Source organism: Ctenocephalides felis, unplaced genomic scaffold, assembly GCF_003426905.1.
Source record: "Ctenocephalides felis isolate EL2017-DRISC unplaced genomic scaffold, ASM342690v1 CF-g0.4_SCAFFOLD_01886, whole genome shotgun sequence".
In the NCBI taxonomy this organism is placed as follows: Eukaryota; Metazoa; Arthropoda; class Insecta; order Siphonaptera; family Pulicidae; genus Ctenocephalides; species Ctenocephalides felis.
In genome coordinates this window covers 43,050,869-43,069,243 of record NW_020538040.1, presented here as the reverse complement: position 1 = coordinate 43,069,243, position 18,375 = coordinate 43,050,869, and the positions used below count along the sequence as shown (strand labels likewise).

The following is an 18,375-nucleotide window of genomic DNA, read 5'->3' as shown; positions in this document are numbered from 1 at the left end:
CCGGAGTACCATCAGAAGTGTGCATAAGACTTCCATCTATCGGAGTTACCAATTCACCTGCGCCGCTTTGTGAGTAAATCTCCAAGGCTTTCTGATCAGCCGTCGTCGTATATATGACGGTTTGTTTACCGTCTTCGTAAATTAAATCAATCTGAGGCTGCGGCTGCTTCTCTTCATACCCGTCCCCGGGCGAGGCGTGCTGCTGATATATTTGACCCGGTGAGAGAGGCCGATCGGAGTAATAAATTTGACGCTCCTGATAGATCTCCTGATTTTTCTGAGACTCCTCAAAATCTTTCTGCAGCTCCATGACGTTGACCGGAGTCATGGTCGCGAGCATGGCCGGTGGCGAATCCGGGGAAGGCTCATGCTGATTCAAATCTTCGGACGATGGAATTTTTGGGGACAAGGGCGGCGGAGAGATCGAATCTCTCATAGTCGCATCTTGTGGCGATAACATTGACGGAGAAGACATTTTAATATAATATATTTATAAAGTCACTATTCTGACAAATCACTTATTCACTTCACTATATATTTATCTCTGAGATTGCACGATGGCTGTTTTGAATAAAACACGGACTTATTTTTAGCTTTAGCTTTGAGTATTTAAATGAGTATCTTAAGTTATTATTTAAAGCTTGTTTTAAATTATCAACTATCTTAATTTAGTAATATCTTGTAATGAGATTGCACAGTATTGAATAAACTTATAATTAATATCTTAATATTATGGCACTATGTAGACTCACAGTTTTATTATTGCAAATATTTTAGTTTAATATTTATTGCATTTCTTGTTTATCTTGTGTATGACTTATTTTACGAATGTAAATATGGCATCCTAATGACTTCTGGCGTAGATGTAATGCGTAAAATCTGAAAGAAAAAAAAATTATGAATATATTATGTCTTATTATGAATAATTTGAAATATCATGAAAATTAATTTATTGCTAACAATACTTAGAAATTTGTCACATTAATTCATGCCCAGTTTATTATAATACATAAAATTTAAATATTTTTTTGCATTTAAATAACTTTATTTATTTCATAGTACCTATTTATAATATTTTCAGAGAGTCAAAACATTCCAGAATTTATTATAATTTATAATAAAAATGACATCATGAGATAATCTCGGTTAATGATAATGATTAATGCAACGAAAAACTAACACGAAAAGAATAATAAACACATTGTGTTCATTATTCTAATAAAAAGGTCATATTTAATAGACTGCGATTATTGTAGTTGATAAATAAAAAAAATACTTCCATGCATTATCCACAAGCCTTGCAAAAATCATAATTGTTATTAACGCAGAAGGGTTACGCGCGTATCATCATTGCAATTTTTAATGGAATTTCTGCTTGAGAAACACGATTAATTTTAATACCGTAATTATATTCTCGTTAGGGCGATGGATTATTTTTATGCAATTTTAAAATAAACACGCGTTATGCTATGGGATGCAAAAAAAAGAAAATTTTCGACTAATTTATTTTCACTAAAACTATAATTTATAGTTCATTATCAAAAGTGAACTTAATAATGTGAGTAGAATATTTGTGTGAAACGTTAAGCAAGCAAGTTTAATTACATAGGTTTGCTAATGGAAAAGATGCAGTTTATGTGCATCACTAAAGCAATATAACTTAGTATTAGCCAGAAAGATGTTAAGATGGTAAAATGTAGTTATATACATCATTAAGAAATATTGGGTTTGTTTAGAAAGTAATTTTATATTTTATGCGATTTTAACCCAGTTTGAATGAAGAAAAATAGTCAATAGATGTTTCAAGTGCTCATTAATGTTAGTATTTGATATATATATATATATATATAAATATATATATATATATATATATATATATATATAGATATAGATATAGATATATAACCTTTCTTCAATATTATATACAATTATTAGCTTATTTGAATCATATAATGCCTCTCTCACATCAAAATTACCGAATATATAGTGTAAGTGTTCCGGAATATTTTTTTCCATAAAAAAGAAATAGTATTTTTGTCCGTCAATTTGACAGGTTAATTAAAATAGATCTATCATAAATTTTCGGTTTGAGTTATTATTATTGGCTAATTTTAAATTTTATATATCTTACTTCGTTTCAAGTTTATCAATCTGTTATGATGTGCTCAATTTTTATAATTGTTAAATTGTATTATTAGTTATATCGATTAATGTAAAAAACCACACCTGAGATTAGTTGAAAGAAAACCTTGGGGACAGTTGTAACATTCATACATTATTTATACACATTCAAGTGAAAAGGATTTGATGAATGGTGTTACAGGAGGCACTGCGTAAATTTATAATAAAAATTTATATTACAGGAAGCATTATATATTTTATTTGTATTACTTATAGTTTGCACTGATGTATGAAAAGAATCACCTAGAAATAAATAAATTTTCTTAAAAATGAGTAGAGAATTAATTATCAGAGGCGTTATTGTCGTTTTTGTCGTCACTACTCGTTCTACTTTTTCTGAAAATTGATCAATTTTAAAATAATAAATAGTTGTCCAATTATTTTTATCTAATTCGGTAGAAGTATAGTTAGAGCAACTATCGATTTTTATTTTGTAAAAACATAACCAGTAAATCTCAAGATACATTATAAAAAAAATGCACCAAGCACCTAACTCCCCTAATCAATTTAATTTTTTGTTCACATTTGTATAACTGAACAAGTTCTCGAATCAGTTATTGAGCGACAAATGAAAAAAAAAATTAAATCGTCAGTTGGAAAATAATCAATATTTTCCAAGTGACCCCAAAAGTTAATATTTTGTAAATATTCATTACTTTTAGAAATGCAATTTTATTACGCGCAATCTTATTTTTTGACGCTGGAAAATTAATTTGCTGCTTGTTACTTTTAGTTGACAGTTTCATAGATTGGATGGCACTTGTAATGATTTACACGCATTATGTACACATAAATAATTAAAGATTTATAGTGCTGACTTTTTTGCAACATTTTGTCAAGGAGATGAAACGTGTAGTTTAATAACTATTAAGATAATTAAGAAATGTTTACTGGTAAAGTTTTTATTGCCTTTTACCAGCGAGTGCATCTCTACTAATTGCAAAGAATTTTAGTACTCGGGAAAATAATTTGCTTACATAGTTGTATCAATTAAAATTTGCTGCCCCATATATACACACACACACATATATATATATATATATATATATATATATATATATATATACACATATGCTCCCAGGAGCTCAAGGCTTCCAAATTGATAAAAAAATCTGGAAGTTTTAGCTCTTAATATTGACTTTAGGATAGTCCACACTCCAACCAAAGTTTCTTGATTTTTCTTTAAGTTAATACTTATTTTATAAAATATATCAAAAATTTGTTGTATTTTTTTATTTATGATCAAAATAAGCAAATACAATGTTATTCTCAAATTTTAATTCATTTGTCGTTAAATTCTATAAAATTCTAGAAAACAAATGCAATTTTACTCATGTTATTTCCATAAGAAACTTTGGCTGAAGTGCGGACTCTCTTAAAGTTAATATTAAGAGCTACAACTTTCAGAGATTTTTTTTTATGAATTTCGAAGCATTTGATCCCCTGGGAGCAAGAAAATTCAAAAACATCCATATTAGGGACCACCTTAATATATATTATGATATGTTAATTTTAAGCTAAATTCAACAGCTTTTTTATATATGAATGGTCCAATAGAACCTTCAACTTGTAAAGGTGTATGAAAATACTAAATAAAACAAGTAAATTAAGATAATTCTACAAGAGATGAATTAAACAAATAGTTATTTCAATCTTGCTGATGAATATTTTCGGCAAAATACTAGATTAAAGTTATATACAGTGTAAGATACTTTTATATCTCTGTAAAAAATGTACCCACGAAATTTATATTTTGCATAGGTTGAACAATATAGGTATTATTTTGCAAAATCCCTTTGCAACGGTTTTCACAGTATAATTGGTCAAAGTCAAATTGGACCTTCGTGCTCCGCCCTACCCAATAGTTTTAATGTAATTACTTAAATTTTTATATGAATAAGCTTGATGTACTTGTAGAGACGAGTTTTATGTGTGTTTCAACTCATGTTGATATTTTTCCAAACTATTACTATGACACTGGAGATATAAATTGGCTACATTATTGATATAAATTTTGTAAGATAATGAAAAAATTATTTTCTCACACCGTTCACGTGATAAAAAGAGTATCTTTGAGTTATATCGCTATTGAATACCCATTCTACGTACAAAATGACCAATCCGAACGCCGACTGGACATTTTAAAAATCTGCTTATAGTTCCGTAATCTCGATGGCGGGCATTGAATTTCTCAACAAGATGCAAAAAGCAAGGTAAAAGGAACTTGCACGTGTGATTTATGGATTTGAATAAATAAAAGGTTCTGATCAGCACGCTATCGTTTGCATATCTTTGACATATTTACGACTGTTACAGATAATAGCCGCGAAAATATACGCAGACCCGATCCGACTTATAAATATTATATGATAGATGTTCTACTGTTGTATATAAATCAACACATTTCTGATAAAATAACATTGCAATCTTACTAAATATAATAAATAAAGTTGAAAATTAATATGTGTCAATGCCAATAGGAATTTACTATCTCTTTATGACTGGTAAAAATGCGTCTTGGGACATTTGCATATAGGATAGAGCGGGGATTAAAGGTAAAAAGGTTCACCACCATTATCTCAAAAACAAATGAAGAATACATTTTCAAAATCTCTATTATATTTTTATGTGTTTTATTTTAAAGTAGATTATCTGTTATATTTTAAAGTAGAATGCATAAGAGAGGTAACCAGGTATGGTCCTAAATCGGGCGACGTAACTATTACGATATAAAGGGCTATATTGTTTTGAGCACTGTTGTTTAGCTTACGATACCTTACAACAGTAAAAAATTAATAAATAATTAAATTGTTTATGATATCTGTTTTTTAAGAAGTATTTTTTTATTTTATTTTTAAGTTATATTAAACAGCTTTTTGAACCTTTAGAATGGTGTACATATAGCAGTGTTAAATAAAAAAACATCTGAACCTTTACACTTAGCAAGATGTAAATAACAGCAAAATAGTAAATTAAAAAGTAAAATAAGATTAGAAAAACAGTTTTATTTACAAGAGATAAATTCAAGAAAAAGTTATTCTAACTCTGATTATGACTTCTGACAAAATCCATACAAAAATTGTGTATTGTGTAGTGTATTGTGAGCTTCGTAGAAAATGTGCCCATAAAAAATATATATTTCAAAAAGAAGTTGTATTTACCTTATTTGCAATAATTGATAAATGAAATATTCTACATCTACATATAGGTCTGATTTTGATAAATTGAACAAAAATACCTACCAAAGCAAAATTTATAGTAGTAGTAACAGTTGATAAAAATATTATTTATTATGCTTAACAATATATATTTAGATTATAATTTTTAATCTTGTATTCGGCCTAATAATTAAACCAGATCGCATTGATTAAATAATGTAGCAATCATTTTGTAAAACCTCATTGAAATTTAAAAAAAAGAAATAGTGAAAAATTATCTCCCCAGGCTATGTAGTACATGGGATAAAGGGACCAGATAATTTTTTTTTTAGAAAAATAGTAAAAAAAAAAAATTTTACAATAATGAAAATTAACAGGAAATTCTACTGAATACAGTTCGATGGTTGTTTGATACTGATACGCTATAAATACTATTAGTCCAATAGAATCTTTGTGCCACGCCGTACCACATTATAACTTTGTATAAAAAGAATCATTAAAAGATTATTTTTAGTGACCCTAAAAACTTTATTTTGAAAGTAAATCATTAAAGCAATTCGAAATTTGAAAATATGTTTTGTTAGACATGACCTCTCCATGACGAGTATACTCGTCAATCACTATGGATAAAAAAGGGCAATTTGTTGTTGATAAATTTATAGGATTAGTAAATGCAATTATGATTGTGAGCTATGTCTAGATGGCGATCCTGTATTGTATGAATGTTGGTATGAATGATAGTATGGGTCTATATAAAATTGCTATGGATGTGACGGAGCAGTGAATATTAAGATGAAGTGAGAGAGCATATATGTATATGTAGAGACGAATAATGCAATAGAGAGTGTAATTAGAGACAATCAATGATTACAAATTTAACAAAGAAATAGGAGCAATATGATCTACAAGACCAAGGATAATTTCAACATTTGAAACAATTTAAATGTGTGAAGTTTGCTTAAATGTTTCTATATTTTCCATAGTTTCTACATTTAATTTTTGGCATATAAAATATCTCTATCTCCCTATGTCAAATTATAAAATCAGGTAATACACTGCTTTACAGTACCTGGCAAAACCGATATCGCCCTTGTCATAATCGATTCTCTATAATTAAATTTCACTTCTCTCTTATTATCGGCGGCTTATCCGACACATATGGGCACAATAAATTTTCACGGTTATGTTTCTACACATATCGTTTGACGTATCGGCAGTTTCGCGTAAATAAATATCTTATCTTCCACAGAACGTAAATGCAGTTTTCAGCCAAAACGATCGACCACAGACGGTATTTTATTAAACACAGTGAGGTATTATAATATATTTCTATATGTTAATATTATTTTTAATGAAATATGATTATGTATGTCGATTATGTAAACCATCATTGCGTTCCGGATATCATAATTTGATGGAAAGTAACTTGTTTAGGAAATATATGTTCAGCAAAATGTATTCTACAATTTATCATTTTCATATTATCATAATTCTTATCGTTACATCATAAACAAAATTTTTCATTATTCATATAATAATAATGGCTGGCCCTAGGGCAGGTCCGTGAGCTGAGTTAAACTCCAACTTGACTAAGGGAAGAATATAGTGAGAGTTTTCCCATTGCCATTTCATACCGCAGTACCCAAAATGGGCTTATTTTCAATCGGAAATATTTTTGATTATATATATATATATATATATATATATATATATGTATATATATATATATATATATACATATATATGGTATATATATGTGTGTGTGCGTATTTTGCTAAAAGTTATGAAGATTTATTTTGCTTTAAAGAAATGGTTTTACAATTAATGCAGATAAGATTAATTATAATAATAGTGATTGATTTGGTCTGGATTTAAAAAATGTTCTTTTTTAGACTAAATTCCATTCATAACAAAATTATGAAATTTATTATAATTATTTTCTGGTTAAAATTGTTATTAATCTATAGTGCATTTAGTCATATTGTAAAATAAAATAAAGTGAATGATGTACGAATAATTTTTTTAAATCTCTAAAATTGTTAATAGTAAGTTTAAACCTTTCAAATTAATTACAGTAATAATTTAATTTACGATTTTATGAAAAGTTGTATTATGTGCAATTAGTATGCAGATGTTTGTAGGGTATATTGGAAATAATATATATATATATATATATATATATATATATATATACATATATAATGCGTGTAATACAATCCAAGTAAACATTTTTTTAATACAATGTATGTTAGAATCTTAGAAAACAACTTCTTTCTTGATCGAGATGTAGTATATTTTAAAAATTCCATAAAATTTATTCATTAAACAAATCTACCAATCCACCTCTGTAAACTGCGTTTAAGTCTGAAGAGCTTCGAGGGAAATTCCGATTTACCTATTGCATTACATTATTATTATTAGTATTATGGTCGCTTTTATAAACACCACTACAAATATGAATATCGGTTTTGATTTCTGACTAAATTCGATATACTACTCTGAGAGCTAGACAACTTTTTAGAACATTAAAGACTTTTACTAAAAGAAGTTAAAATACTAGAATAGTAAACCATATTTTATGAAATTTTCATTAAAAACTGTATAAAAATATTATGTTTGTTTTATACTAAGTTTTCTATAACGTTAAAAAAAATAATGGTATGACCAATATGTGTGATTTAAAATAGTTAAGTATTAAAAATATTATTTTTGTAAAATTAGACTGGTTACTTGCTTCTTATTTATATACTTATAAATATCATAATATAAAAGAAATAGTTATAAACTTTAAATCTTGTAATCGATGCTTTATGTATGAATTAAATATTAGAATGCAAACTATGCGACCCAAATCCTTATAAACTTTAATTTTTGTAGAATTTTTTGTAAAGCATAAACTCCTTACATATAAAACACATTAACATAATACATTTTCTATGAACTAAAACTCTTGAAATTGGTCACTTACAACTTGCAACTGTATCATAAGAGTAAATTACAACTATAGAGTTTAACAAAATTTACTCTATTTTATCTCTATTTTATATATAATAGAACTATTTTCTAAGGTTGCAAAATATAGAAATTTAGTGCGTTTAATATAATAACAATTTCATAAAAAAATCTTAACTGTAATAGTAGAGAACAGTAAGGTTACTTTTTTTGCAAAATTTTAAAATGTTGGTTTGTCAATAAGCTAAAAACTTTATTAAAGCAAATTAATTTAATTTTACTATAAACCAATTTGATAAATTATATCGTAAGTGCATATCAAACTTATCTAAAGACACGTTGATTAAATTTATTCTCATAACCAAAAATTTGGCGAGGTTATTAATATTAATGGTAAAATTTGTAAATACTCTGGAAATAGATTATGATTATTTGTTATAAGTATTTTAATCATCACCATAATTGCTATTCTCTGAAAAGAGAAAGATTAAGCTTCAGATTATTATTTATTCATCCTGCATTAACTTGAGCTTAATTTTGTTTCTAAATTAAATCAAAATATAAGTAGTTTTGTATTGGCTTCATACAAAGTTAGTCACAATTGAAATTTTCTTCCATTTTTTACGCAAACTGTAATATTTCATGCCCCACGTCTAGTATAATCATTTACCTGCGTAAGATATGTTGAGTGTGTATTGTTAATATGTAAGTTTATACGCATATATACACACAATATATTTCAAATTTAATATCACCTTTCACTTTTGAATGCGTTTATTTTTAGTCTCCGTCTGTAAACTTCGAATGTGTGCGTAGAAGTTTAATGCATATAATCGAAAACAGCCCACGGAGCTAAGAGCTGAATCGCAAAATACTGAACACAATAACAATAACAACAAAAATAGAATGAACTAGTAATTTTAAAAATTATACAAAAACACATAAAAATACCTTTTAAAAATTTATCTGCTTAGTTTAGTTAAGTTTTTATGTGGACACCTATGTAAGGGATACAGAGATACATGCAAGACTACGTCAAAATTTAGCAAAATTCGTGTACATAGAATTTGTATTTGTATACTACATTTGAAGCAAAAACAAACAACTATATTTTTGGTGCAATTCTGCCGTAAAATAGACCAATGTTATAGCAAAACTAGGTTACGCTGCACGTTTCATATGAAATGGTACTAAAAACTGACAAAATGCTATGTATTTGCTGTGCGATCATAAGTCTAACTTCGTGTTTGTATTATTATGGCACATCAGAAAGATGAACTTGTGATAAAATTTATATTAGACATTTGTGCGTTTTCTACGTTAAGTTTCGCCCCACTTCACAGCAACCACATAGTATTTGGTAGTTTTTAGTATCATTTTATATGAAAAACGGAGCGTAACATAGCATTGCCATAACATTGGTTTTTTACGACAGAATTGGATCATTAGAGTCTAAAACTTTAATGTATGATAGTATAAAAAATTATCGAATACAGTACAGTAAATTATATTTACTATGGAAAGAAACATAAAAATTATTATTATTATTTTTAATTATCTTATTGTACCAGGTATACGGTGTAACATAATGGAACCACTGTTAGGCAAAAATATCGAATATTTTCCAACCTTTGAAAAACATGAGCTGAGATTATACTATTAGCTATTTCTGCTATATTCACATATAAAACATTTATTTTTTCAATCATTTGTTGAATGTTTAAAATATTTGTTGAGCTATTACACATCTTTTTACTCAAAATATTTAAAGTCACTCTGACAACATAAAAAAATTTAATTTAAACCCTTTAATAGTTCAGACAGTAAATACAACTTCAGAAATAAAGAATGGATTTGAATGTGTGATTTTTATGTATATTTTAGTATTACGACAATAATAAATGAATGTGAGTGCATTATAATAAAATATACAGTATATTTAGAAATTGAAGAAAAAATATTTCTTTAATTTCTAAATATGTTCTTATTTATAAATGCAGTTACATATGCAATTAGATTATGAAGAATTAATTTCAATAGTTCATTTAGAAAATATTCGACAAATAATGTATTGTATATAAATATTAAATACAAACATTTTAAAATGTTCGAAAAGATATTTGAATTCAATTTTAATTTGCTAAGACTCACAACACGAAACGATTTACAGATATTTTACATGTCAAATGTTACACATAATATGATATATGTTTCAAATACATACATTATATTCATTTATACATTTGTTGAAGTTCTTAATGTTCTACTGAGATATCTGAGTTACTTCAAAATACTAAACGCTCAAATTTTTTTTAGCGTAAAGCCTCAGGTAGTCAGAGATTATATAAAAACATCTGTTGCATCTAAATTAAAATTAGCAATATATCTTATAAAACAATTGAATAACGTATATTTAAAAATTATATTAAGGTCTCATAAACTAAACAACTAAAAAACTAGCACCTGAAGAAAATACTTTTGTTATAGATTTTTAAACATTGTCGTTTATTTCACGAAAGCGACGTCGTGAGAATCAAGGTGATAACTGATTTTACATCTTTTTTCCTGTACTTTCAAATATTGTTGATAAAAAAATCATAACTTTACTAGTTTCTGAGATATTGGTAATGACCTTTTTACCCACAGACCCTTCTCTATCTTTTTTACCCGCGGATCCCACTCTACATTTTTTAAATTTTGCATAGACCTTGTAGTAGGTATGTTCTAAGATTTAAAAACAGAGTATGACTCTGTAAAATAAGATATGTTGCTTATTTCTAATACTACATATATATCTATATATTTATAAAGATTTTTTTTGTTTATGGTTTCCCCTAACATTGCGCATGTTTGTATTACATCAGGTCTCAAATGGAAAGAGAGTTAGCCTCTGATGCTTAAATAAAACACTTATGCCTATGATGCTGAAATAAAACGCTTTTACGTCTCTCGATGATTGAATATCTAATTTTCATATTAAAACACTTGTACACGTGAAGCCACAGAGTCAACGAAACCTAACTGCCGTTTACGCAATCTGTTAGAAAGTTTTATGTCATATATGCCTACTATATCGTGATAAAAAGGGAATTGAAATATATCTATTTTTAGAAAACGACTTACGAACATGCATTTGACTCTAAATCTGAATAACTGTTAATTGATTCTGTGTTAATCACTTGTAAATTTTCCAAAAGCACAAAATGCCCGGAATCGAACATTATCTTTAAATGCAATTAGGTGTCTTATATTATAGTTTGTGCCCATTTCAAAATCTATTGATAAGTTATGAAGAGCTAGCATTAAAATTATTTTCAGAAAATTTTATCCTTAAACGGTACTATTTGTTACAAATATAAAGGTCGTAAAAAATTGATTTATTTAACTACAATGTCTATAAAGAGGTATTTTGGAATCTTTCAAGTTCGATATAACATTTTGAGCCTGATTTTAATAGAGTATTTAAAGTACTCTATTTCAAAGCAAAATGAATGAAACATCTTTAGAACATAAAAAACTTGAAATATAAACAAAACAATTTTATGTTCCACATATGTTTCATATTATATATATATATATATATATATATATATATATATATATATATATATGAAATTAATATCATATACTGTTCAACATTTGATATGTAAAATATCTGCAAATTATTTTTAGAAGTATGTTACATGTTATATAGGTATTTTTTTTAAAAAAAAGATTAAATTATTTGTAATGAAGAGCCAACAACTAAAATTGATCAATAATTAATATTTGTATATTGTAATTTTATTGTAATAATTTTCATTTATTTTAATATACCGTGACATCGTATTTCACTAAATTTAAATACAACTGATACAAATTACTCATAATTAATCGGTTCATCTAAAGAAATATTACAAGTCATATTTTAATTAAAAATATATTAATTTTTGTAACCTGAGGACATTGAGTGTGCTACTTTCTCTGTTTTGCAATTTTAAGATTTAATTTTTTTACATGTTTGATGATACGGAAAATTATTTAATTTAACTCCGTTTCGCCACCAGATGGTTTCGTGAGAAAGCCGAAGAAATTTTTTGTTTGTTTTATATTTGAAAAGGAAAAATTTTATCAGGAAGGAAAACCCGACTTATTTTTATATATATAGAAGATAATCTATTTGCAATTATTTCAAACAATTATTGATTATTTTTATTACTCGAATTTTTAATTACGGTGCGTGAAGTTCCAGCAATTTGCATTAGGGCACGATGCCATGCACCACTAATTTTCCTAGCTATTCAAGTCATATTTTAATTAAAAATATATTAATTTTTGTAACCTGAGGACATTGAGTGTGCTACTTTCTCTGTTTTGCAATTTTAAGATTTAATTTTTTTACATGTTTGATGATACGGAAAATTATTTAATTTAACTCCGTTTCGCCACCAGATGGTTTCGTGAGAAAGCCGAAGAAATTTTTTGTTTGTTTTATATTTGAAAAGGAAAAATTTTATCAGGAAGGAAAACCCGACTTATTTTTATATATATAGAAGATAATCTATTGGCAATTAATTCAAACAATTATTGATTATTTTTATTACTCGAATTTTTAATTACGGTGCGTGAAGTTCCAGCAATTTGCATTAAATGTATATTTTGCATTTTGTGAAATCTCTCTAAAATTAAAAATAAGACACTGGACCCGTGACAGTCCCATTTTACACTGCCTATGGGGAAAAAAGAACCAGGTGACAATTTAAGACTCAGAAGTGTTTTATTTGGTCGTCAGAGGCAAACTCTTCATAGATTTGAGATCTGTTATATCATAAAGTATAAGCAAACCAATGACAAAATAATAATTATGAATGATTAGAAATATAATTTTATATATTATAATTGAGTAACGACTAGATCCAATTATTGATAGAAATCTTATTATGCACACTAATTCCCAAATTTTGAACTTTACTATATATTCTATCAATTGGTCTGCAAAAAAAAAGAACTTTATGATTGGAATATTTTTTCATATAATAATTCTAACAATTCTCTCTCCTGCATTCCTACTAATCTCTGTACTCTGTATTATGTAAAGAATAATATTCAATATAACATCTACTTAACTGTAACTTACCAAAAAGTAGACTCTATTCATGTCATAAATGTACTATTTTATACATCATTTATGTTTAATGAGTTTTACTTTTAGATGTGATTTTAACTGTTTCTAGTCTTTATGAATAAAAGACAACAAAAAAATTAGATTAATCGTAATAAAAATTTTGTCATAATATTAATATCATCTTATATGTTCTGTGAATCTAAATAATATGCTATATGGATCTAAATAATATATTTAATGTTGTTTCTATAAAATAAGCTAAATATGAAAGCAATATAGATACCAAGAATCTTGATATACAAAAAAATTGTTTTAAAAAACTTTCATAGTTGTCTAATTCATTTTTAGCTATATACGAAGAAATTTAAATTCTTAAAATATATTAATCCTATAAACTCAGAAATTTCTAAAATATTACTAACTGTATTTAATAACGTACTCTATAAATTGAGAAAATTATGTTAATTGGATACTAAATAGTGTACTGCAAACATACATAAAATCTGGAGAAAATCAAATCATCTGCTATACGAGCGAACCGATTAAGGTTTTTGCTGTATATGATTAAGTACTTTTCACAGCAACCACATTTAATAAAATTTTTATGTACAAAATAAGACAGGTTTGCTGCTATCTATAATAAAGCACATAAAATGTCAGTGTTCACTTTCTACATATATTTGACAACAAACGCAAGGAAAACATATGTAACTCCATCTCATTCAATTTCAAATTGCACGACTAAAAATCAGTTGGCAAATCAATTTAATTCTACAAAGCATTGTTGCTATATAATATATTGAATATTGAATCATCTAAGAAAATTCTTGTATTGAAAACCGAGATTTATTAGATTTATGTTTTATATAATAAACAACAATTTTAGATTGAACCGTTGCGCAATATGAATATAAAGTATTGCATTATTACGCTAGATTGTTCAAACCTATAATAATCGACCTGAGCAATATATCGATATATTAAGATATCCCATTTAACCGTTTTCTGAAATTATATTGACTATCACTATTTACAACTACTATAAATGCTAGAGTATAACTATAACCGTGGTAATTATCCACATCGCTCAAATGCTATTTATTGACCATAAATAGTTAACTCATGCGGTATATTCTACATGATGTATACAAGGATAAATCAAATACACAAGAAAAACTTATCTTCTGATAACTTACAATCGCATAAATATGCAAATACATTGTAAAGATGTAAGTAATTTACAGTAGTGCATTTTGAGAATATTGCAAAATCAACGACCTCAATTGATCGAGCTTTTCCGGGATCAAAAGTTGAACCCGTCGCCCGGTAAATCATTTGATGAAAAGTAAGGGAATATTATATCAATTGCAAATTGAAATCATCAATGGAGTTAATATACATACATATAACTATATATTATAAATATATATATATATATATATATATATATATATATATATATATATATGAGTGAGTTCTTGAGGGCGATACATCAAACAAAGAAAAGCCAAAGATTTATAAAATAATCTTTATTTCCAAACGTTTCGACATTCAATTTAATGTCATCATCAGTGGATATTACGTTGGTTGGTTACATATAGAGAAGTGTACACAGCACTAGAGATTGGCACTAACATTTATACAACTAACTTGTCAGCACTATGCATTTTTTATATAATTTTTTTGTATGATGTAAACAGAAAAATGATAGTTTTATTGAACAAAAATGTAAGTAGAATTATGTAATTTCTGCCACCTAATCATATATATATATATATATATATATATATAACTATATATTATAAATATATATAACTATATATTATAAATATATATAACTATATATTATAAATATATACCTATAGACAATGTAAAAAAAGATATTAATTATTTATATTTGTTAAAATAAAAATTTAAAAAAAATGTATTGATAATTGTAAAGCTGTTTATTTAAAAAAACTTTAAAAGATTATTCATTCTTCAATTTAAATTCAATTTTCATTAAATATTGTATGGAGGGTTTGGCGCCTTCGCGCATGTTGATATCTCTTTTCGGTAGTCAAAGTACTTGATAAAATTCGTTTGCAAATTTCAATTTTTTACTCAATCGGAAATTTAATCACGGGAACTTGTGGGAAAGATTGGGTACGGTAGTGACAGACATTACAACAGCTAAACTATACTGATTTTTGTAATAGGATCCAAAGGGAGAAAGATGATGTATGTTTGTTCGAACAAGTCCATGTTTGCATTGAGTCAGCGCCCTCAATTAATATGATCTGTAGACTTCATTGATTTTAAAGAGTTAAAAGTAAGTCTTTTTGTTTGATTTGTTTTAATAATAACTGTCACTTGTGTACAGATACATCCACTTTGTTATTTTGCTGTAAGTTGAACATTAGTAATTATTTACCAGTAAACGATTTATTTTAAAAAGCTTGCGTAAGTGTTGTGAAAAATTATGTGGGTACGGTTTTTAGTCAGCGCCCTCATTCTAATGGAACAGTTAAGATTTTTTATATTTTCCTTTTTTATTGCAGGAAAGACGCATATGATATGCATGTGAAAAAGAAATTATCTGACAATTTCTTGCAAAATTTGGAGTAAGATATATTTATTCCAATGATGCTTCAGAATGTTTTTCGGAAAACCGGGTAATAAAAACACTTGCAATCATGCTGGGGAGATGTTAATTTGAACAAATTGTAACGTTTTGGAACACCATAATTTTGAATATATGATGTAAGGTGAATAAATATGAAATATAAATTTAATTTAAACCAATTTATAATTAATATTTTATAATATTTTGTAATGTTTATAACTTTTTACTGCAATAATTTACACTGAAAATGAGATATTACGTTCTCGAAACGTCTGTAAATCTTATGAAGTAAAGTTTCTGCCAAAAAATGAGTGTTTGTGTTCATATCTGCATTTTAATATTTGTTCCACTCTTAATACACAATTTTTATAATATATTTAATATATGCGTGTGTGTAGGTGTGTGTGTTAATGTATGTATACCATATAAACATAATATTACAGCACTTTTTATTATCCTACGCAAAAAAATGACAAAAAAAAATAATCGATCCTGCCAGGATTCGAACCTGGAATCTTCTGATCCGTAGTCAGACGCGTTATCCGTTGCGCCACAGGACCACGTAAATAATTAGGACAAATTAAGACATTTAACCGCGTAAAGTTATTTTTAATTAAAATTTATTTTTCATTTTGCTTTCAGGAAAGTTAGATAGACTTCCCGATATTTGTAAATAAAAATATTTTAAGACCATAAACACAAAAGTTTCGATAAAAATCGTCACTTTTTTAACAATTAATTACTAAGAAACTAAATTATCAGAATGATCCCCAATTGATATTGATATTGAAGGTTATTAAAGAAAACGATAAAAAAGTTTTTGGACTTATCAGCAAATTATAAAGAAACGGCTGTGCCGATCGTCGCACATAACTAATCAAATGAATTAATGAATAAAAAATTTTGAATTTTTAAAATATGCAACCGTTTTTGAGACCGGTCAAAATGGTTTCATATACATACACACGATTTCCAAATTTTGGGTCAAACGATTCAGAATGTCTTGAAATATCAAGAAAACATAAAATTAGCAAATAGAATACTTTGTTTAAAAACAAACTTTTTCTTCAAAAAGTAAATTATAGTTTAAAACAATATAATAAATTCCATTGATTTAGATAGCTTTGCGTAACATTCCTAAATAATCTGCAACACTCATTCACTCTTAATTATCAGAAGCTCCAGGTTCGATGCTCGGCACGGACTGCTTGACGTCAAGCAGCAGTAACATCGGTTTTCACTTGAAATATAGATAGTAATATGTTACCAAGTAAAAATAGCACTTCGGCGCATTGCTGCGACATCACCATTAGAAAGTCGATCAAAGGGTTGTTTTCTAATATCGTTCAGAATTAAAAATAATAGTGTATCTTCTAATAGTAAAGGCAATCAAAAGATTGTCTATTAATAAGATCATTGTTAAAAATAACAAGGTCAAAGCAGCCTATACAACATGCAATAGTTCTGATTCAAAACAGTTGCAGTGCGTCAGCGTATAAAATTCATTACTATCATATAAAAGGGACTATAATTTCTATTCTATTTTTGTTTGGCAAACTATTAAGTTCACTGTTTTATTCCAATAGAATTTTTCCTCCCGCGCATTCGTGATTCAATGCGATTCGTTCAGTTTAGTTGTCGCACTCAAAATGTACGGAGAAGACAGACGCCCACCACGTCGCTCGTAAATTCGTCAAAATAGTCATGAGCATTTTGCATATATAGATAGACAATTCGCCGTAAACACGGGACCATGTATCGCAAATCATCTCATTAAGCGTCACTCGTGTACTGTTATCTACCCACGTTATGAAGCAAACGTTTGCCAGAAGAATATGTCCTTTGGAGATAAATCTAAAGCGTCGCTTTCCTATCCGACTTTAGATTTTTTTGTAAAAAAATGGAATAGTTATAAATGGGATTGCGGGGATTGGTTGTTACAGTGACATAATTATGTGTAAAGACTAATTATTTGTTAAAGATTATTGATGGGGATAAAACGCAAAGAGTTTATCCCAATCAATAATCTACACGAGTGTGAGAAAAAGCTTCTGAAACCAATATAAATAGATAATGATACGGTTGGAGTAACAGATTTTCATAGCAATACAAGCAATCAATACAATATTAACTAGAATTAGTTTGAAACATGAATTGTAGAAAGAGCTCGTGATCCACCGAGATGCTTCCAAACTCTGCCAAAATACTACACTTTTTTATTATGAAGATGTTTCTCTTTAAATTTTTGAGTTAACCATGATGCTATTCAGATAAGATTTTAGTTGATACTAATTTTAATAATTTCATATAATTTTCCTGATTAGTTTAATTTTGGGTGCAAGCGATTTCCCATTTAGTATCTAATCACACATTGA

General features: G+C 27.3%; 1 non-coding gene across 1 annotated transcript; it reads right to left on the bottom strand.

Annotated features, from left to right (window-relative positions):
• Positions 1-16,487: 16,487 nt before the first annotated feature.
• Trnar-acg lies at positions 16,488-16,560 on the bottom strand. The gene has a single exon. It is a non-coding gene; the product is annotated as a tRNA-Arg (tRNA).
• Positions 16,561-18,375: the final 1,815 nt, after the last annotated feature.